The sequence below is a fragment of the Sorex fumeus genome, unplaced genomic scaffold (assembly GCF_029834395.1).
Source record: "Sorex fumeus unplaced genomic scaffold, SorFum_2.1 ptg000013l, whole genome shotgun sequence".
Classification (NCBI taxonomy): Eukaryota; Metazoa; Chordata; class Mammalia; order Eulipotyphla; family Soricidae; genus Sorex; species Sorex fumeus.
The window spans coordinates 19,670,120-19,694,029 of NW_026606070.1; the positions used below are offsets into that span (position 1 = coordinate 19,670,120).

The 23,910-nt window shown below is 36.7% G+C and overlaps 1 non-coding gene across 1 annotated transcript; it reads left to right on the forward strand.

Moving 5' to 3' along the window:
- Positions 1 to 11,391: 11,391 nt before the first annotated feature.
- LOC130020871 (U6 spliceosomal RNA) lies at positions 11,392 to 11,503 on the forward strand. The gene has a single exon (XR_008792066.1). It is a non-coding gene; the product is annotated as a U6 spliceosomal RNA (small nuclear RNA).
- Positions 11,504 to 23,910: the final 12,407 nt, after the last annotated feature.

Here is a 23,910-nt window from a genome sequence, read left to right on the forward strand (position 1 = left end):
TTGGTTTCACATTATTCTTGCTTTCATTAAAATAGATAAAAATATCCATCAATGTGTATGTTAGAAGCATACTCATTTACCTGTAGACATACTGACTATAGCTATTGGTTTTCATTTTTAGGTCACACTCAGCAGTACTCTTGGATTACCCTTTCCGCTGTGCTTATGAACTACTCCTGGAAGTGCCCAGGGGATGGTATGGAGTGCCAGGGATCAAACCCAGATCAGTCACATGCAAGGCAAGCATTCTTACTGCCGTACTATTGCTTCAGCCAAGACTATTGGTATAAAAGCATAGCAAAAATCAATAAACGATTATCAGGAGTACTAGTTTTTTATACAAAATTTAGAATACAGATGACTGTATATTTTATTGGAATATTGTTTTCTTCATCAATTTGTATATAAAAGTTAGAATAGACAAAAAGATATATAAACAAGCACATATGGTAAGCCAGTATTATCCATCAGCAAATTGATGACTAAAACTGTATTCTTGAATCTTTCTTAAAACTATTTCAAAGATATTTAATTTTACTAATAATTATATAATAAAAATATAATGCATATTTTTATTATTATTTTGTTGGTCAACAAAATTTTCACAAAATTTATGATCAAGGTGAAATGAATAAATAATGTTACATCTTTTATCTGGAACACAAAACAGAGATTTATGGAATAGTTGTTAACAATGTGGTGGAGGGAAGAGCAGAAAGTAGATATGAGCTAGGAGTAACATAAGGACATTGGTGGAGGGTTGTGAGTACTTTGGTAGTGATGAGGTTTGATAACTGCATCGAAACCATAAATGTTAACACCACAGTAAATGTTGCCTTAACAACAATAATTATTAAAAAACAACAAAAACAACAACAAAAAACCTAGGGACCAGAGATAATACAGAAGCTAAGGCCCTTGCCTTGCATGCAGCTGGCCCAGGCGAGATCCCGGGCACCCCATATCAACCCCAAGCACCTCCAGCAATAATTTCTGAGTGCAGAGCCAGGAGTAAGCCTGAGCACAGTCTGGTGTGGTTAAAAAGGAAACTAACAAAAAAGAAACACAAAAAAATAAAGTTTAAGCATTGAAGAGATTCAAATCAAAGTGTTGGAAAAATTTATGCACAAAAATGGTGTGTTTATTATACTTTTAAGAATATCCTACAAAATTTAAAGAAAATCAGATCACTAATTTTGACATTGATTTTATTATATTAAATAATGCCTAGAAAGTGAACTATCTTAATCAGCCATTTCAATTAGTCATTCTTATTTTTTTTAACACTACTTCTCCTTTGTAATTTAATTATTAGTGGGAAACGTGAAAGATAAACTAGTCTGAAAATTACTTCTTAGTGTTTATTCTCATGTAAAAAAGAAAAAAAAGAACTAAAAAGAAATGACTTTCTATACAATAAAGAAGCAAGGATTTATTTCTTTCATTTTTCACAAAAGCACAAATCACTTTATTAATAGTATTTCACTTTAAAGATTGAATTACTTTTTCAGCTTCTTAAGACTCCACGTAGAGTCAATAATTTCACAATCATTGAAAGGAATTGAAAGAGACAGACTATAATCTAGAACTGTATAATTCAATATTTTAGTGAATTTTATATTAGTATAAACCTTACACATTTTTCCTGATGAGTATTTCAGCTGGTGTATAACTCCCTTGCAGTTAAATTTTGATTATGCTGTTCCATGGTGTATTTCAGAAATTAAGTTTTGAAGTTTTAATGAAATCAGTTTTCAGTACTCCCAACTGTAGCAATAGAATATAGTAAGAGGAAAAGTCAACAGCAAAAACAGTAAGGAACATAATGATTTACTGTTTAAGAAAATGAAACTAAACTGGCTGAAAAATTTATATCTGTGAGTAAAGAGAACAGAATGTAAATTGGTTGAGAAATTGATACAGAAACATGAATAATAAGTACACACCTAGAACGAGTGGACAATATAACAAGACTTCCCCAAAAGAAGAAGCACATTTTTTCCCTATCTTTGAAAAGTTTTGCTGGAGGAATTAATGAAAAGCTTTAGCTCGGTAATTTACATCACTTCAGAGATTTTTCAGGAGTTAACAGTTATCAGTGTTTTCCTGTCCTGGTGGAGTGGTTTAGTTGCGACTCAAGCCAAGTGTATTTGATTATGGTATGATTACTTATGTTAAATTCTCATTATACGAATGTAAGCTTATGGGGCTGCAGAAATAGTACCATGGGTCAGGGATCAGGTGCAACCCTGGTGGGATAACCTGCAAGCTATTTGGTCCCCTGAGAACCACCAGGAATGATTCCTGAATGCAGAAACTGGAATAAGCCCTGAGCACAGCCAGTGGCATCCTCCAAACAAAAAATAAAAAAGAGGGTTAGCATACAATATAGTTTTCAGTAAAAGAGGGGGACTATAGGAGGACACAACCACTAAGGTGATCTTTCGTTTGTTTAACCAGTGTGAAAAGCCAAGGCATGTGCATGTTCAGAATTCCCCTATTCATATTACCTCTTCAGAGAGGAATTGCTCTCCTTTGAACAAAGAGTCTGATTTCCATTACTAGATAATTGAAGATGCTAAAAACTCTAGACATGGGAGTCCAGAGATCTATCATATGTATACTGCTATCAGAAATGCATTTTCAGGGTCACTTTTCAGTTTTATTTTGTATTTGGAATTTTCACGTAGCAAAACATGTATCCTTGTCTCTCCCACACATTTCTAAGTGTCCTTGTAAACACGAGGTTATTTGGGGCAGGGAGACTGCAAAGGCACAGGGATCAAGAGTACATTTATGTACAGAATCCCAGATTAAAAAAACACTTAGTACAGTACATGACTTCTAAGCACCACCAGGCATGGTCCTGGAGGTCCCTGGACCCCATCAAGGGAGATCTCGGTGGTTCTTGTGGTTCTTCACACTGCAGGGTTTGTAGCATCACTGCATCTTTGATGCCTCGAATTGCACCCTTTGGGGAGTGGTCCAGCTCCTCTGAATCTTGCTTGGGAAATGCTCCTGAAAAAAAAAAACACAAAACAAAAACCAAGTGATTTATTTTATTATAGAGTATACTTAGTCACGTCTTTTCAGTTATACCCATTCCCCATTAAAAGTTACTAGAAAATTGGTATGCTTCATAACAACAGTTCCTAAGATTACTACCTAGATTTTTAGATTTAAAACCACTCTAGTCTAGCCTATTTCTGTTTAGGAAGCTGCAGAATCCTACCTAGGCAAAGGAAACCCCAGTGAAGTCAAAAGGACACGATGAATTAAGACTTCAGTGTTAGAACACAGATACATTATTTAACACAAAGGTGTTAAAATGAATATGTGTGGTTGAGGCAGAGGTCATGAGAAGAGGCCTGCTAAGGAAATTGAATAGCCACGTCCATAATAAGTAGGTCTAACAGCTGCTTCACATCTAGACCACAAAAATACACTAAAATTTTCTGAGGATTGATTCCATCAGCCATTTAAATCCATGAAACAATCTAGGAGAACTTTCAAAACCACAATGCTAGAGTTAAGGAGATAATTCAGGGACCAGGCAGAGAAACCCTGTTTGCTCCTTCTTATAGCATGACTCTTGAGCACCTCTGGGCATAGTTCTGGAGGAATCTGAGCCCCAAAGAGAATAGCCTGAAGTCCCACACCCGGCTCTGATGAGTGTTCCTGTTAGTCCGTGACACTGAAGGGACTGAGAGACCTCACATCTGCCTGTTTTAGCAATGAATAATGAGGTCGGCTTAACTGTGTATGACAGAAGTGCTCTCTAGGTCCTCTGAGTATTTCCTGGGAGTCAAACCTGCCCGCCCCTGCCCCCTCCCTCCCCCCCCCCCGCCAAATCACCTATCACCTATCATCCTGTTGCTCATGGATTTGCTCGAGCAGGCACCAGTAATATCTCCATTTGTCCCTGTTGCATGCTAGTGTAACCCAATGGCATCTGCTTGCTCCAGGAACACAAAGAGCATCAAGCCGTTAGTTCAAGAAGTCTGACCATCTTGTAGTGGGTGGTCACGTATCCTTTTGACATCCCATGGAATCCAGTTAGTAACAGCTCTAGTCCAGTTGTTTTCCCCAAATTGCATTATGTGTCAGGCCCGTCTGATTTTCAACGACTTGGCAAACGAGACAGCATTTCTGTTCAGCGTGCCCCCAATATGTAAAGAAAAATAAAGAAAACTAATAATGTTTATGCCAGAGCTTAGAAAATATAAGTAGACCATTAGAATTTAGGACCCAAGTATCTATTTTCTCTCTATAGATTTCTCATATCTGTTTGAAATGCTGCAGGATTGAATATCTGATCTTAAAGTTTTATTTCTCCTGAATCACCTGAGAACTTTAGTACACAAACTTGTTTCCTCTCCCAAACTAATTATTCAGAATCTTTGGGAATAAGATCCCAGAATGGGAATTAGTTGAGACCCAATACTTTATAATTTAGACAGCAAATTATCCTGTCTCATTCTTTTTTCACTCAAGTGATTCCACCTTGGGAAAATAAGAAAATTAACTTTGATAAACCGAGCAAACAATGAGCTTTCTCAAAAAATGATAATAATTTACTTCACAAAAGTGACCAGACTTAGCTCAATTAGAATTTTACTTCTGTTTTAATTTGACTATACTATAAGTAAGTAAGTAAGTAAAGGCCCTCCCGTTGATCATCGATTTGCTCGAGCGGGCCCAGTAACGTCTCCATTGGAGACTTTGTTGTTACTGTGTCTGGCATATCGAATACTCTCGGTAGCTTGCCGGGCTCTCTGAGAGGGGCGGAGGAATCGAACTCAGGTTGGCCATGTTGGCTATGTGCAAGGCAGACACCCTACCCACTGTGCTATCGCTCCAGCGACTATACTATATGCAAACTTATTAAATGCAGATTGATTTTCAGATTCCATTTCGTATCTTAACAATTATATGCGAAGAATTTTGTTAGAACTTTGTAATGTTGAAACATACATTTAAAAAAGTATCATGGAGTTTAAAGAATTACAAGGAAAAAGTCCAATTCAACATCAAAGACTACTTCAGTGACCATTTTGTAACTATGTAATTCACTTTCATGAAAGTCAAAATACAGAAGATATATAGAACTTCAATACACAGATAGCAAGGAAATTGTTGCCTAACCAGCTAATTGCCAAAAAGGCAATTTTGTTTTACTTATATTTTTTTTACTTAAATAATTTCAATATAATTGCATTTAAAAAAGGCAGGATTAGAGGCTGGATGGGAGTTTCTCTTCAGTCCAATGGCAAGGTAGCTTGTTTGCAGGTACCAGGTCTTGACTTCAATTCCCAGCACCCTTTGTAGCAAGTGTGATCCTATTGGTCTTTGCACCTTTGATCCCTTGTTTTGATACATCCAGTAAAAGAAAAATTCCTAAGGGTGAGTTCTCAAAATAGCTGCAGTGATAATAGTCATAGTCATTCCACATGTGATGTGAATTTGATGCTTTCCTTGAAGCTGTCTGACAATCACTTCTGGCTGAGCCCCCGGGCTATCTGGGTTCATCAGGTCAAGGTCACCCAGCTTCCCCAGGAGGTGGGAAGATGGGGGCTCCCCCCCCAGTGCTGTAGAACAGGGTACCAGGCATGAGGAAACTTTCTCTGCTCCATAAAATGATCCTGAAAGGTTAAAGTTAATTTTAAAGTTGGTGATTTCCTCTTGGGGGTATGGACATTGAAGATAAATAGCTTCCGAAAAGAAGTTAATGCTAATGGTAAGATTTTGGGTGGGGTGGCTGCAGGTGGGGGGCTTTTGAGGTCTCACCCAGCGATGCTCAGGGCTTACTCCTGGCTTTGCAGGCAGGAGTTACTCCTGGTGGTGCTGGAAGAACTGTATAGGAATGGAACCCAGGTAGGCCATGTGAAAGGCAAACTTCCTACATGCTGTCCTATGGCTCCAGCCCCAAGTTTTTTGTTTGTTTGCTTGTTTGTTTTTTAAAGAAAAAATGTCATGTTGATTTATGATAAAATTTTAGTATAATAGACAGCTGTGAAGAAACTGCTACCTCGTTGCTTAAAATTTGAGAGGAAATTAAGAACATAATAGAACACAGTTTTTAAATATCACAAATCACAAATCATCCTGTTATTCGTCGATTGCCTCAAGCAGGCCCCAGTAACGTCTCCTTCATCCTAGCCCTGAGATTATATTAAAGGCTCTTTAGGAGAATGAGACCCATCATTGTTACTGGTATTTGGCATATTGGGTACACCAAGGGGAGTTTGCCAGACTCTGCCGTGTGGGCAGGCTACATTCGGTAGCCTGCCAGTTTGTCCAAAGTAGGAATGAGATAATAAGATGTCATAATAAGATGTTCCGGGATCTGGTTTTTATAGTCTCTGAGTCTTGGCCGCTGATGGGATTTCACGGCGCCAGGAGGCCAGTTGGTGGGTGTGACCCCCGCCTACTGGAATTTGGAGGATCTGGGTGGAGGATGCTCAGCCCAAATCCGAGTAGGCTTGGAGATCTCGGCCTCGGAACCCACGTGACTTTGTCCCTCTGCCAGTACCTTCATGTGTGCGGAGAGTGGTCTCAGCATGGTGGTGGCTGGTCCTGGAGGTCTTTGGCTGCTGGAGCCATGGTCGGGGCGGGGAAGAAAGCTCAACCCGCTCCCCTCCAAGGGGTCCCGGCGAGCGAGGACAGTCAGGCGCGGGGGCAGAAGACTGCACTCTTCTCTTCCGGGATCTGGTTATATATAGAAAAGAAAAAGAAAATAACACTAAAGAATACACGCATTCTGAATATTGTTATTCCAATTTTAGTCAGAGAGCTGAAGTGATGGTATAGTGCGTATGCACTTACCTTGTACATGGCCAATCAGGGTTCTAAATCTGCTGGAATTTCATATAGTCCCTCAAGCTCTGCCAGGAGTGATCACTGAGCACAGAGCCGGGAGTAAGCACTGAGCATTGTTGTGTGCCCCCTCAAATAGAAACAACACATTAGAAAAAAGCTATAAAGGTAGCAATAAATTGCATTTTTGTGATAATTTTATCCTGATTTTGAAGTATTATTATGACTTTAATGAAAATGTTAAAGCTAAATCATTTACATTGCTAAATGCAAAGAAACTACCACAACATCTTAAGCATAACACTTTGGCTAATAAAAAAAAGTACTCAAAGACAAAGTTTAGCTCTATAAAAATTTCTGATTTTTAGTCCAATTTATAATGGCAGTTGGGCTGGAGCGATGGCACAGCAGGTAGGGCGTTTGCCTTGCATGCAGCCAACATGTTTGACCCGAGTTTGATTTCTCTGCCCCTCTCGGAGAGCCCAGCAAGCTACTGAAAGTATCTCTCCCACACGGCAAAGCCTGGCAAGCTCCCTGTGATGTATTCGAGGTGCCAAACATAGTAACAAGTGTCACAATGGAGACGTTACTGGGCCCGCTCAAGCAAATTGATGAACAACGGGAGGACTGTGACCATGATAATGGCAGTTATATCAATGCATATCAATTATATCAATGCATACATACAATATGCATTGTATTTTATTAATGAAAAATAATCCGTGTTTAAAGTATATATTACATATTGCTATTATAGCAGTATTTATATACATTCCGTTATTCCCAAGTTTCAGATCCACAGTCACGGAGAGACCAAATCCACACATGATAGTTGGAAAAGGAAAGGAACTTTATTGCTAGCTGGAGCTAGGGTTCAAGATTCATCCAATGCAGCGGAGCCTTGACAAGTACCCTGACCCTAATTTCAGAGGGCATTATATAACATATGGTTACATCAGCTACTTCTTCTTTACAGTTAACAAAAGACTGACACTAGCATTGCTGAAACGACACATGGTGATTGGTTGACCCCCACTTGCTGAGCTAAGAAGCTTTCCAGGAGGGGTGTGGTTGGGTAGTTACACATTGTTTGATTTCTGGGAAACTGATGTTGTTTCATTTCCAGAAACTGAACCTGAGGCCTACCTGATTTTTCTCATGTCTGCTGCCTGTAATGGCATTGCCATTGCTTATGGTGTTGGTCATTTCTTCATCATAATATTAGTACAAGTTAGATAGTAATAGTCAAAGAGATTATATTTGCCTAGTGTGGGAATTAAATTTATGTGACATTAAGGAATATCCCCTTTTAACCTTTCAGTTAAAGCAAGTATTTTCTTACTCTAGGTAATTTCTTTAAGTGCAAATAATGTTACACAAAAAATTTCAGCAAGATTCATAGTCAGAGACCAGAGATTTTGTAATGACTCACAGTGTGAAGGAAATATTCCAGTACTCTCATAAAAAATTAACACACTAATTTTAAGCAATAGTGTTTGTCTTATATTTGGGTCTATGTCACTTAATGAAAAAATATCTATAAGTCACTTATTGATTGATTTATATGGAAAAGACCTTTATGATCTTGTCACAAAAACAGTGAATATTTGTTATTTTAAGGAACACATTAGAAGTCCAGTGTTAAATGAGGATAGACAAAAAGAAGTTTTTACAATGTGTTCTCTGCAAACAAATTTTTTATTAAGGTGTTTTGGGCTGAATGATAGCATAGTGAATAGGGTATTTACTTAGCATATGGCTGACCCAGGGTTCGATTTCTCTGTCCCTCTCAGAGAGCCCAGCGAGCTACCAAGACTTTTCCACCCGCATGGCAAAACCTGGCAAGCTCCTGGTCACATATTCGATATGCCAAAAACATTAACAACAAGTCTCACAACGGAGACATTACTGGTGCACACTCAAGCAAATCTATGAACAATGGGAGGGCAGTGCTACAGTGCTAAGGTGTGTTAAGAGTTATGACCTTTACTCAAGTAAAGAAAAATTAAGAAACCTTGTGAATGTGTCCCAATTAATTATTTGCAAGGATGCCAAGTAAATTTTAGGACTCTCTTTATCATAACCTATACTTTGTCAAAACTAACATCATGTCACACTAAAAGAAATCAGTATAGCATTTATGCTATACGGATTTAATATATCATCCATTTCTACAGGTGACTGTTTGCTAAAGTAAGTAGGAAATGAGCCTCATCATTAAGACTATTATTTTTATTTCCATAGTAACAAAATGCCAAAGAAATTCTCACAACCTATTTCATCCACAGAGGAGTCAGTAAAACTACGGAAGTATTCATAGCTTTAGATTTCTAAAGCTTCTCTAAGGTCATTTTGAAATGGATGAGTTAGCAAACATCTATGTTAGATAGCCTACGGGGACATAACCTAACTATTTACTAGTAACAGCTTGAGAGCTATGAAAATTGAGCAATTACCTGAGGAAATTTGTTGTTTGGCATTGGCTTTTGTCCCTTATTGTTTCCATGGAGACAAACAGGGGAAAAAATTATGTGTACTTGCTAAATAAATGTTAGCAATTATTCTCAAAAGAAAAGGATGGCCTTGATAAAATTTGTCAATTTTTATAAACTTTATTATTAATATTTAGTTCTTAGTTTTCTACTTTATAGTTAAAACAACGAAAGCCCATGTAATTTCCTCTTGACTGCCGATCTATGTGTATAATTCTATATCTCTGTCTATAGTATAGTGGCAAACTATAAAAATCAAAGATTTGTATATGTAGCCACTTGTCCAATGGACTATACTACTGTGATTTTTGTAGATGGATATGTTGATAATTATGTTTGAAAATAATTTTAACAAGATCAATTTCCATAATCCTTCTCCTTTTCTGGCTCATCAAGTCCAGCATATAAGTGTGAATCTCCAGCATCTTCTTCATCTTCTATCCTAAAGTATATCCACATTGAAAAGTGAACTCCACAACTTTAGAAAGTATGTGTTTGTAAAAAAAATGAAGACTGGTTAATTTACCACCTGGGTAAGGGAATTAACCATTCATGATATGGCAGGTTTTTTTACTCAAATTTCTCTCTCTTTCCTATTTCAAAATTATCAAACTAAGAGAACTGGAGTTGTTATTCTTACAAAAATACTGAGATTCTCCGAGAGAGATTGGAAAGGAAAGGTGATTTATTATGTTTCTTGTCATTTTCTCATTCTTATCTGACCAGTTATTTGACCAATTAAATATCAATAACTGGGAAAGAGATATTTAGCACGTGGTTCAAGTGTTTGTCACTTTACAAGTGAGCTGACAGTTGCTAAAGCAAGTTTTGATGCATATTCATCAACATTGAGATTTCTGTATTTTGCAATTGTTTGTGCTATTCTGTGTTGCGCCACTGTTTTCCCAATCTATGGAAAGATAATAAGAACAATAGTTATGCTATTTTGCAGAATATGGAATAATTGTGTCCTCTATTGTCTTAAGAGTGATTACATAAAAAAGTATTGCATATTGGCTATGCCTATTAAGTTCTTCTGGCCACCCCATTCCTGTACTTCACACTAGAGTTAGTTGAGCAAGCAAATATAATTTACGTTCAGTTTTTTTCTAGCAGGATGGTTGACTGCATAAATTAAAGAAGTCATTTTTCCTTTATACTATACAGTAGTCATGCTATTTGAAATTTAGAGTTTTACTTCAAGTCAAAAATATTAAGTAATCAGACATACATATCTTCATTGAAAAAGTCCACTTAGTATAGCATCGTAAAAGATAGTAAAATTTCAAGAACCATTATTTCAATTACCTTTTGCTTATAATTTGTGAAAACTCGAACACAATGAATTATTAGGTAAACTTTGCCCCCAGTTTGCATTACCATCTTATTAGAGAACCTCTTTAAGATAAATTGCTCACTAAAAAGATAAAAAAAAATAGCACTTGGGATTTTTGGTAAGAATTTGATAGAACAAATTCATTGTTCTTTAAATCATTTTATAATGCATTCTAAGAGAACAGACTATTAGCAATAAAATAATTTTATTTAAAGCATTCTCTCAGTGATTTTTGTATTGAAAAGTTTAAATGTTCAGAGATTCACAAAAGAAAGTTTTCTGAAGCTAAAACTTACTTTTCACTATTTTCCTTGAATAGTTTGAATGAACATTTTTGTCATTAAATACAGATCATTGCTTTTAACAAAGTCTCCAAATTGCGTATTTTTGTGGAAATATTTTAAGTGATGCTCATGTGAGATTCTGTATTTTTATGAACTAAAATTCATAAAAATTATTTTTATGAATAAAATATTTATATATTATTTATATACTATTTATATATTAAAAGGTAAAGGTAAAGGCCCTCCCGTTGTTCGTCGATTTGCTCGAGCGGGCCCAGTAACTTCTCCATTGGAGACTTTGTAGTTACTGTGTTTGGCATATCGAATACTTCATGGGGAGCTTGCCAGGCTCTGCCGTGCGGATGAGATACTCTCGGTAGCTTGCCGGGCTCTCCGAGAGGGGCAGAGGAATCGAACTCCAGTCAGCCATGTGGGCTGCGTGCAAAGCAAACGCCCTACCGCTGTGCTATCGCTCCAGCCTGCAGCACATATACTAAAATTGGAACAATACAGAGAAGATTAGCATGGCCCCTGCACAAGGATGACACGCAAATTCAATAATGTTATATATTATTCAGATTTAATACCTATCAAATTCCACAGCAAACTCTTAACCCAATCAACTTAAAATCTCTGGAGAAATTTTAATTAGGTAGGATTAAATTCCCCTACCTTCTTCTAAATAAAGGTGGTTTTACCTGAAAAAATCTGATTTTTAATTAATTAATTAATTTTTAATTAATTAAAAATCCTAGAATTTTTTCCTTGGAAACATCACACATTTAAAGAATTGTCTAAAAAGGTGCAACTAACAGATGGTCTTAATGAGGAATGGAATGAAAGCTCATTTAGAACCAGAGGGGGATGCTGTCATTGGGGATACGATTTGTTCATGTTTTCCAGAAAGAGAAATAATCCAGTGTAGACTGCAGTGGTGATGCTTAATGCTATTAATCATATTGGATTTAGTAGCAGACATGGAACTAGTCAACTTTACCTTATGTCTCGAAGAAAAAAATAAGGTTATTGTTGTAAAAAAGAACAAAGTGGGTATTATCCTTGTTGATGTTTTCATTTACAACTTTGTTTGAAAAATATCTAGCCAAATTTTGATGAGATTGTCTCAGTACTGTGCAGGAATGGGTTTGTTATTCATTTAACTTATATCAATAAGAAGTAGGGCAAGGTCCTTGAAAAGATGGGCAAAATGGGATTAGATTATCTAGTGGTATCTTTGAATATAAATTTGAAAGTATTTCTTCTCACTTCGGAGGAACAAGTGAGGGTAAAAACAGGTAAAAATTTGAAGGTTGGAGGTCATTAGAATCCATAATTTACGAAAATGATTCTGTCAAGGTTTCATTCACTGTTCTAAGAAAGGAAGGTAGGGAAGATCGGAGGAAATATCTGGAATACGTCCTGTGATGTGTGGGATTTAGATTCGAAGAAACTTTTATTGAAGGAAGAGAGGGTTGGGTAACTCCTAAAAGCAGGTAGCACCCTCCAACCCCCATCAAGCACTATATTTGAGAATTCTGGGTTTTTGTTTGGTGTGTGTGTGTGTGTGTGTGTGTGTGTGTGTGTGTGTGTGTGTGTGTGTGTGTGTGCACGCATACACATGTGCATGCACATGCCATTTGTGAGCTTGAGATCCCACATATCAGTGTGCTTTGATTCTGGCAGTTTTCCTACCTGTGCCAACATTCTGTGGTGACTAGAGATCCCATCTAATTGCGTACCTAACCCCCTAAATGTATCTCACCTGCCTACTCTGGCAGAGCTATTTTGAGAAATTGGCCTCAAGTAAACAGCTGAGGAGTTATTTGTTAAAATGGAAGGTAGAGAAGCAATGATGATTATCAGGAAATGTAAGAAAATATGTTTGCAAAGTTAAACTGTCTAAAGTTATTGAAAGTGTCTTCAACTGCTATTTTTATTGCTATTACTTATACTGTCATTAATTTTACTGTGTTGTCTTGTTGCTATTGCTACCGATCGTATTTGTTTATGGCTTGAGTTTGGTGTGAAGGAGGCCTTCTCGGCCCCGAGCAACGTCCAAGGCAGAGTCCCAGAGCACTGCTGGGGGAGATTCAAAAACAAAATAAGCTAAAATCAAAACAACAAAAACATTTATACAATCTTTGATTGTTTAAGTTGCAGAAAGATTTTATGAGCCTCTAATATTCAGATTTTGTTTCACTAGATAATATAAGGAAAAAGTGTTTTTCTTGCTTTCAACCTGGAAACGAATTCAAAATTTACAAAGCATAATAGCATATTTTCTCATTTTCCATATATTTTCTAATTTCTAGCTAATATGTTTATTTTCATGAATCTTACTTAACCTTTTAATTGTTTTGTAGGTACAGCTACTACTATTTGACAATCCTTGAATATCAGACACTATATAGTAGATCTTATAAATGATCCTCATATAAACCATCCAAGTTTGTCTAATGTAATTTATGGTGCAAAGAAAATCATCCTGTATCTCTCTTGATTCTTTGAGAACAGCAACTAAACAAGAAACTGATTGTTTAGAGAAAAAGTCAAGAAGAAGCTTAATAATAAAATAATAATCCTACATAGCTCCTGCATACCTGGAAAAGACCCAGTAAGACCTAAAAAGAGTATTTCCCCTCATAATCAGACACTACTTAAATAACTGCTGTGGGTGGGGTATGGGAGGAAGGGAGAGAGAGAGAGAAAGAGAGAAAGAGACAGAGAGACAGAGAGACTGAGAGAGACAGAGAGAGACAGAGACAGAGTAGAGAGTTTTGTCTAGAGAAAGGTCATTTGTGATGGATAACCTGTTGGAGGTATAGTAAACAATGGCAAAACTATTGAAAGGAATTAAGAAAATTCAGTCTTCATGGTAGTGTGAGGAATGTGCCTTGCAGAGAGAAGTTTGCGTGTAATTGTCTTTTTCAAAAGCCACCTCCTCACAGCCTTCAATGTCCTCTCTATGAAACACATCTTGACAAAGTCATGTTTGGGAGTGTCAGATTTTTGCTCCACTGCAAAAGCTTATTATGTTAGTAATTATTCTTTCCATCTAAAAAATAATTGAAGTTTAGAGAGTTTAGGAAGTTTATCTAGGTCATTTAATTGCTGACTATTGGAGCCAGTACTCAAACTCAAGTCTCTTTCTTCAAAATGTGAGCAGTGTACTATTTGCTGTGTTGTTGTTGGTTGTAACATATTGGTAAGAGTAGACCCTCAAGATAATACTTTAGAAAAAAAATGGTGAATGGGAAATGTAGCATAAAAATATTTCAAAGATATTAGTCACATTATTAGATTAATTTTTAACCTTGAAGATTCAGCTTCACTGCCACTGGAGGGTCAATCAAGTAGAAACAAGAAAACAACAGAAGAGAAAGTTTTATTGATAACCAGCCTGCAAGGGGGAAGATGGTGGATTCATGTCCTCAGAGTAAACATTCTGTCTGCGGTCACAGCATAGGATTTTATAGCTAAAGGGAAGAAAAGGTGGGCTGCAGGCCAGTGGCTGACAGAATAAGTGTAAAATCTACTGTGGGCTTATCCTCAGGCACACCTCATCTTCTCCACACCTTGAACAAAGTAAGGACTAGGTGAGGAACTTGTCTTTATCTTTAGGGTTTTGGGTAGATGGGGGAGTAAGTCAAGGACACTTGTCCTTGTATAGAAGTGTTCTATTTCTGATTGGGGAGGAGCTGGTTTCAATCTCATAGCACATGTAGCACTGTCCTCCCATTGTTCATCGATTTGCTCGAGCAGGCCCAGTAAAGTCTCCATCATGAAACTTGTTGTTACTGTGTTTGGCATATCGAATACGTCATGGGGAGCTTGCCAGGCTTTGCCGTGTGGGTGTGATACTCTCGGTGGCTTGCCAGGCTCTCTGAGAGGGGCGGAGGAATTGAACCTGGGCCGACCAGGTCAGCCGCATACAAGGCAAAACACCCTACCCACTGTGCTATCACTCCAGTCCAAGTTTTCAATCTTAGTGCTCAGAAATTTTGTATAGACCCGAGCTCTTCAAAGTAATTTGAAAATACAGTCCTTTACAAAAAATGAGTGAGGTCCAGACTTGGTGGGTACTATTGATTTCACCTTCTACGATTTTTTTTATTGTGTTGAAGGCAAATAGATGAGGTGGGGAAAATGATAATGACTTTTTCAGGAAATAATAAACTCAGAAGAAATTGCCTGGCTCTGACACAGTCCAGTGAAGAGCTCCTCCCTTTGAGATGCAATAATAAACACTTTGGAGATGAAGAAAGTGAGTCACTATCCCAGGCAGAAACTGAGGCACTCTCTAAAGAAAGGTGAATGGATCCCCTGAGAAATTAAAAAGCTGCAGGAGAATCTAAAGATCTCCTTCTGTTTCACCTTTTCAGCTATCTCCCTGGATTCAATGCTTTTACTTTTTAACATTGGTATTAAAATATTATATTTTTCCAAAGGGAAAGAAAAATAATTTTGTCTGATTTTTGAAGGATTTATGGCATCACCAGTTTACATTGTACTGTTTTGCTAACGCAATATTATTGGGAATTTTGAACCACAAATTTAAAAATGCCTTTTTGTTGTGTTACGTCTTTCCACAGGTAAGTGCAGACAATAAAGCAAAGAACATGAGTATAAATATGTAGAAATCTCTATTCCATCTATTCACAGTAATTTCAATGACACACATTACCAGACCACAAACAAATAACTGTATCCAGAAATGCTCTTGAATTCCCTGTGCAAGGAATAAAACTTGCTAGTAAATGAAAGTAGATTCTCTCTACGGCTTAGCTAAGACTTTATTTCACCTCTGAGAAATAAACTGGCTAAAGCAGAAACGTTTATGCTAACAAAGTAGGGTTACAGTGTCAGCCCACTGACATTCAGGCTCCCCTGTAGTCTTCGTTGTTGCCACAGAGTGTTGTCCTGCTAATTAATTTCCTTGTTAGGTCACAAGGGAGCATTTAGAGAAGAGCTGTAATAGTTTCTCTCTTTTATCCTGAATGGATAAATCAGTGATCATGAGTTATTTTTAGACTTTTAAAAATTCATTTCACATGTAATTCCACAGTCAAGAATTATTATCTCATATTTTTTCTGTCTTGCTAAAATCTTTCATTGACAATTAGACAAAATTTCAAACTGCTCCTAACCCACCCTCTTAAAAATAGAAGTAAATAAAATCTTGCTGTACATTAAAAAAATGGTATCTTTGGATAGAAAAGAATCCTAAGGAAAATACAGTTTCTTTATGTCTGCAGATTTAGGCAGATGGTGTTCTGTACATTTAGAACTTCCAGCAACAGTTTTCTATAGTATTGGCAATAAATCTACCATTTGCAATCTATTGTCTATTTAAATCTATTTAATTTACATTTAACAAGACACCTCTTATTCTTGTAAGTTAATTAGAGTTAGTGACTATTAAAAGGATACTAATTGAAATGCAATAAATAAGATAACTTAGTTGGTGTGTAATTAAACAAATTTACATAAGTAATAAACACCATATAGCAGTTTTCAAGAATAGAGTTCAGCTAATGCTGATAGACTAATTTCATAGAAGAACAAGTGTCTAGGCATTTAATTAGCATAAAACAAAATAGCTGTGTAAATTAATTGTATATAATTAAAAAATCTATCAATGAATAATGTAACTACGCTTTATGTAGTCGTTTACTATTATGGCGATGCCTATTAAATTTTCAATGCATCGCTTTTCAGGAAATAAAGCATAATTCCACGAGAAGGCAAGATTGTTCTCCTTGTACCTGAAATTTTCTATAGTCACAAAATTGATTTCTCTTTATGTTGACTACCTATGTGTCTCAATACTGCTTTTTTATATATAAACATCATCACTTGGTGAGATGTTACTGAGGGACCTAGCAGAACAACTGTGTTGTCCTGTAGAAATGCAATTCATTTTCAATCCTAATTTATGATGAGCCTCTGCAGTTGACATATTATGTAACAAAAAATTACATAGCTTAGAATCTTTATTCTTCAGAAGTTTCCTTTATTAATGTGTGAATCCTGTAAAACTCACTGATTCAACATAAAAATCTCAAAGCTACATTTTCTGTTATTTTTGTTTTGTTGCATTTTTAGGTTAAGCTAAGTATTACCTTATATTATTTTAAAATAAGTACAGATGGGAAAGGGATAAAAAGTCAATAATAAGCCAAAGTACTAAGGTATTTAGTGAATGAGCTTACCTGCTGCCCTATATGTCACATTGTATTTCATCTATAACTTTACTATATATATATGCTGGAGTGATAGCACAGCGGGTAGGGCGTTTGCCTTACAAGCGACCAACATGGCCGACCTGAGTTCGATTCCTCCGCCCCTCTCGGAGAGCCCGGCAAGCTACCGAGAGTATTCGATATGCCAGACACAGTAACAACAAAGTCTCCAATGGAGACGTTACTGGGCCCGCTTGAGCAAATCGACCATCAACGGGAGGGCCTTTACCTTTACCTTTACCTTTACCTTTACCTTTATATATATATATTAGACAAATGGGTCCTGATTTTTTAAATACGTAATCTCCAGATATTAAAGAGGTTGCCAATTGATGACAAAAGCAGAGTTTGTAGCACTGTAGCATTGTCCTCCCGTTGTTCATTGATTTGCTCCAGCGGACACCAGTAACATCTCCATTGTGAGACTTGTTACTGTTTTTCGCATATCGAATACCTCACAGGGAGCTTGCCAGGCTCTGCAGTGCGGGCGGATACTCTCAGTAGCTTGCCAGGCTCTTCGGGAGGGATGGAGGAATCGAACCTGGGTCCGCCGCATGCAAGGCAAATACTCTACCTGCTGTACTATCACTCCAGCCTCACATTTGTAACTTAGTGTTACAATTCATCAAAAGCTGTCTTCAAGAAAAAAGACCTTTAAAAAGAAAGAAAAGGACATTTTGGAAAATGAAATTGCACTTACCCTCGTCAACGGTTGGTGGTGGAGAGGAAGAATTAGGGAAAATGAAGGGTTCTAGACCACAGTGAAGAGGCTTTGACATACAACCATTGGTACAGGTATGTGGTTTATTCAACACTACTATGTATATAGTGGGCAAACTAAGTCCTTATTTGAAACAGCTCATCTTTTCTAGATGTTTAGAAGTGCACAGCATTGTATGTTAAAAGTAGGAATAATGAAATCAACATGTTTTATAGATAGTTTTTGTTAAAACACATTAGAGAGAGTCTTTTGGAAATGAAATGACCACAGTGATCCTCCTGCTTCTGAACAGTTCACGTTTGTACAGATTCAGAGAGGGAGGGAGGAACCACAGAGGGCTTCAGACTCATATGATTTTAGTTATGCGAGATTTAGCCACTGTCCCTTATGTCTGTCTTTTGCTTTGTTTAGCTGTGAATATATTGCATATGAAGGACAAATGTCTTAATTGCAACATCTAGTCTTTCTAGATGTTAAAGAAGTTGCCAGTCTAAAAGTAGAGTTAGTAAACAAGTCCATTGTGTATACTTTGTTGAAATTCAAAGGAAAGATTTCTGTAAAAATTTGAGGGAGTGAAACTGTTAATGTTTACCTAACATTAGAGTCACTTTGCCAACCCAGTCTGTGAACTGAATTGATAGGGATGTGAAGAGGCAAGATTCTAAGCTAGAGGAGCTAGAGCGACAGCCCAAAAGGCTGGCGCTTGCCTTGTATGTGGCTAACCTGGACTTCATCCCTTTCACCTCCAAGCCCACCAGGCATGGTTGCTGAGTGCAGAGCCAAGAGGAAGCCCTGAGCACAGTTGGGTGTGGCCCAAATCCCTTCTCTCTCTCTCTCTCTCTCTCTCTCTCTATATATATATATATATATATATATATATATATATATATATATTTAAAACTCTTTAAAAAATTCTAGGATAGAATGTTTTGATGTAGAAGTCACTCTGATTGTAGTGGACAAAGGGTAAAACAAATTCTTGTTTGAAATATTTAGTCATAGATGTTTGAAAGTGTTCAACATTAAAAGTAGAGAGAAAAGAACCTTTTTAAAAAGAATTCATAGGAATGGTCGTATCTGGGAAAGTAACTAATAAAGGAAGTGCTGACTGTTGGGCAGGGGTATGCAGGGAAGGGTTCTGTACACATGAGTCTTATAGTCACGTTCAGACTATCTTTTGTTTTATATATGCATTTTAGTTAACATGGCTTAAAATAAGTCCTAATACAGTATATTTTTAAAAGTAATATTGGTAAACAATTCCTATGTACGTTTTAGTTTTTAGGAAGGACTATCTTCTTGGGGCTGGAGCGATAGCACAGCGGTAGGGCGTTTGCCTTGCACACAGCCAACATGGCTGACCCGAGTTCGATTCCTCTGCCCCTCTCGGAGAGCCCGGCAAGCTACCGAGAGTATCTCGCCCGCACGGCAGAGCCTGGCAAGCTCCCCGTGATGTATTCGATATGCCAAACACAGTAACAACAAAGTCTCCAATGGAGACGTTACTGGGCCCGCTCGAGCAAATCGATGATCAACGGGAGGGCCTTTATCTTTATCTTATCTTTATCTTCTGGGAGTCTATAAATCCATCTCTTGGAGCAAGATGTGTCTTGTACTTGGTTACTGAAATGGTGAAGAAAGAAGAGGAAGGGTGAAGGAAAAGGCTATGATAGTAGCCCAGATAGAAAACAGTCTAGATTATAACTGTATATAGATGTGTTTTTTTGTATAGTCATGTTTATTGTGAACCAGGTTCATTGATTACTTTGCAATATCTAAACTTTTAGATGTCCTGAGGTGACAAAGTATGACTACAAAGTAGAACTTCGTGAATTAACCTAATTTGTATTTATCTTTGTTGTAACTGATAGAAGGGGAGCTTCTGGGACATAACCTTGTTAAACCCTCTCTGAGCAATAAGACATCAAGTCTTGTTTCTGTGGTTGGCAGCACAGGGAGAATGACTTGCAGGGGAAGGGGCTGTTCTGGTCACATTGGATGTTGCCGGTTGTTTTGATGCGTCTCTGGCTGCGTGCAGGAACACAGTGTTGGTGCTTCATTAGCACTAGGCTTCCTTACTAACATATTGCTAGAATCATTGGATAATTCTCTTAGAAGTTTATACTTTGTTGCTTCATCTCGTTTCTCACTTGAATATTACAGGGAATGCAGTATTTTAACTGTACCTATGCCAATATCTTTATCGAGAGGCCTTGCTGCCATTTTTATCTTTTAAGAAATTTTCATTGCCAAGAAAGGCTGGATTAACTTTTTTCCTTCCAGTTGGTGTTGTGTATTTTTGTTTACCAAACACTCTGTATCTTTGGGACTTTGAAATGGTAAATATTCATGGTATATAAAGAAGCATGGTACATAAACATATGATCTTAATAACATAATGTTGCTTAGTTGTGTAGGTAAATAGGACCTAGAAGAACATGTCAGACATAACTGCGTGTATTTGTGTATTTCTTTTTTCCATTTCCTATTCACATGTTAACTTCCAAAAAGATGAATAAATATTTTTAAAAACCTGTACAAAAATTAAGTATTTATTGAATGGTTACACAAAACTACATTATGCTCTGATGTCACACAAAGCTTTATTTTATTTTTTTTTTTGTTTTCGGGTCACATCAAGTGGTGCTTAGGAATTACTCCTGGCTCCTTGATATGTTCTCAGGGATGACTCCTGACTGTGCTAGCAGAATGGTGGGCACAGTATATTGTGCTGGGAACTGAATACATTCAGGTGCAAGGCAAGCCCCTACTAACTCAATTATCACTGCAGTCCCACATATAAACACATTTTTATTGCTATGCCTTCAATAGTCAATATAAAGATAATATATCTAAACTATTACAACATTAAATTTAAAGTTATTTTAGCAGCTTGTGACAAACTTGATAATTTCTCCATTTAAACTTATCACGATTTTTCAAGTTAAAAGAAAAATAATAATACTTTAACTATTGAAGAGGACCTAAACTTTAATAGTTAACCAATAAGAGATCATATTGCAATTAATAGATCATTCAGCTCAAATGTTATAAAATATTACTGTGATTCTAATGTAATAATTTTTGGTGATTTGGATATTTAATGTTTTCTATCATTGCAAGTAAAAGAAATTGATGGATAAAATAGCAGAAAAGTAGTTTTTAAAAGCAGAAAGAAAACCCTCTCTACTGAATGGATTTAGTAGTAAAATCTGTTATCAAGAAAAAAAATATCAAATAGTTCAACACTGAATAAATATGTCTCAGCAGCAAAAGTTACTCATTAGCCTAGAGCCAGGGATATGAATTTCTAAGAATCTGAAAGCTTTTTTGAGGTCAGAGCAATAGGACAGTATGAAAGGAATTTGCCTTGTATGTGGCCGACTCAGGTTAAGTTTCCAACACTCCATATTGTCCCTCAAGCACTGCCAGACGTGATCCTTGTGCTCAGAGCTCGGAGTGAGTCCTGAACACTGCTTGGTGTGGCCCAAAAATATAACTAAATGAATAGAAATTGATGCACTTTCTAAGAACTGTTTAAGGAAGCAAAACATTGGGTATTAGTTTTTTTCTCTTGTTTTTGGAGGCCACACCAATGTTGCTCAGGGCTTACTTCAGCCTCTGTACTCAGGGATCACTCCTGGCAGACACAGGGAACCATACCCAGGTTAGAATCATGCAAGGTAAAGGCCCTAACCAATAAACTATCTCTCCAGCCCTTTAAAAATATTTTTTCTATTTTTATTATTTTTTATTATTATTATTTTTTTTACTTGCTGAATTTTTTAAAAAAATTTTTATTAGTGAAACACCATGAGGTACAGTTGTAGACTTACAATTTTTTTGTGCTTGGGTTTCAGTTATACAATGATTGAGTACCCATCCCTCCACCAGTGCCCTTTCTCCACCTCCATCTCCCCCATCCCAACCCACCCCTGTGGCAGGGCATTCCCTTTTATTTCTCTCTTTCCTTTTGGGTGCTGTGGTTTGCAAAAGAGGCATTGAGTGGTAATCATGTTCGGTCTATAGTATACTTTCAGCATGCATCTCTCATTCCGGGATTTAAAAATATTTTAAAAGTCAGTTTTAAACCTACCTAGCGTTTTTCTTTTTAATAGTTTTGAAATTTAAAATAATCTAAGTTCATTTGCAAGAAACAATTTAGAGAAACACTATCTTCATCATAAATATAACAGTGGGCTTTATAAAATGATGAAAGAAGTACTTGATGTCAACAATAATTTTTATAGCTTTCTCCAAATGTGAGAATAACTTGATTGTTTCTTTAGATGGTGGTCTTTTCTTTGTTTTTTCTTGTTACTGTATTCTAATGGGAAATTTCTTGCTATAAATAATAATTTACTCAGTCAAAAAAATCTTTTCAATTTCTTTATAAGTGTTGAACATTTAAGCAGTACAAATATGCATAACTTAATATTAAACAACACAATTAAAATTGGTTAAGAGATTGTGTGTGTAGATATATACTATCTAGTCAGTTATTGTAATGGGATTAAGTCAAAAAAGAAAGACTTCTTTTTCATAATTCCTAAGTGTTCATGAGAAAATAAATTAATGTTTAAATATACTAAACTAAACAATATTTTTCATAATCTTTTGTCATCTGCTGTAAGAGCTTGTGACTATATAATGAATGATAAAATAACCAACAGTCACAAAAAACCTAAAAATCATGTTTTCAATACTATAGAAGATTTTGTTAAATCAAGTGTGATATTTTATTTCCCTTTATGAAATACAGGCACTTTCTGCTGGCAAACACGGGTAGTACTTCGAATAACAAAATCATACACATCAATAATCCCTGGTGTTCAGCAAAGAACACTTTGTCTCTAGCTGCACAACCACATGAACACAGAGAGCTTCTGTGCTAAACTTTTAATTTGATGCTATCTCAGTCTCTTTATTTAGTTCTTCTTCTCTCCAAAATGCTGATTTGCATTCTTGCTGCTCTAGATTGAGGTGATGAAATCCTATCTATTGTTTCAATAGCTGTTTCTAACTTAATTGTTTTGCCTAATGAGAAGACATAAGCATTTCTTCTCACAGTTGTATATTCTAGTGAGGAAAAACTGTCGTGGGAACAGATTTCTGCTCCAAAGTCTGTGCCTGTTTTTCTCTTCTATCACAGATGACAATTTAACCTGGATTCTCAGGGAATAGATGCAGAGGTAGAGCTTTATAAAGTTTTACAGACAATACTCTCGGGAATTCTATCTATCAGGAACAAGGAAAAAAATAGGGTTAAAGGGAAGGATGACTGAAATACATATCCAATCGCACCACATAGCCCCCAAAATTCGAAAGTTGGGGTCACTTATTTAATGATCCTCAAACTGAGACATGAGTTTGGATCTTTTTTCAAGTCATTAGTTGATTACTATCCAGCTAGAAGCATATGACCCTAAAAGAAGGAAATTCTATTTCTCCTTTCAAGCCTATTCCCTGGAAGAGATTAGACTATGAGTTATTGCTAATATCCATTATTTCTGGCAATGCCATCACAAAGAGTTGGTATCAAAGGAAGGTGTATGTGAATGCATCAGAACATTCAATTGGGTCTGTTGGTATGCTTGTCTTTCAACTGGTTGTCATGGTATAGCTTTCTGTATAGAGCTAATAATTATTTTATTTTATTTATTTATTTATTTTATTTTTCGTTAGTGAAACACCATGAGGTACAGTTGTAGATTTACAAATTTTTGTGCTTGGATTTCGGTCATATCATGATCAAATACCCATCCCTCCACCAGTGCCCATTTTCCACCACCAGGATAATATCCCCCCATCCCCCCCATCCCCCCTGCCACTGTGGCAGGGCATTCCCTTTTGTTCTCTCTCTCCTTTTGGGTGTTGCGATCAGCAAAAGAGGCATTGAGTGGCAAACATGTTCAGTCCAGTCTACTTTCAACTTGCATCTCCCCTCCTGGGAGGATCCTCCAAACACCCTCCATTTGGTGCGCCCTTCTCTATCTGAACTATCCTTTCCCTTGAATAC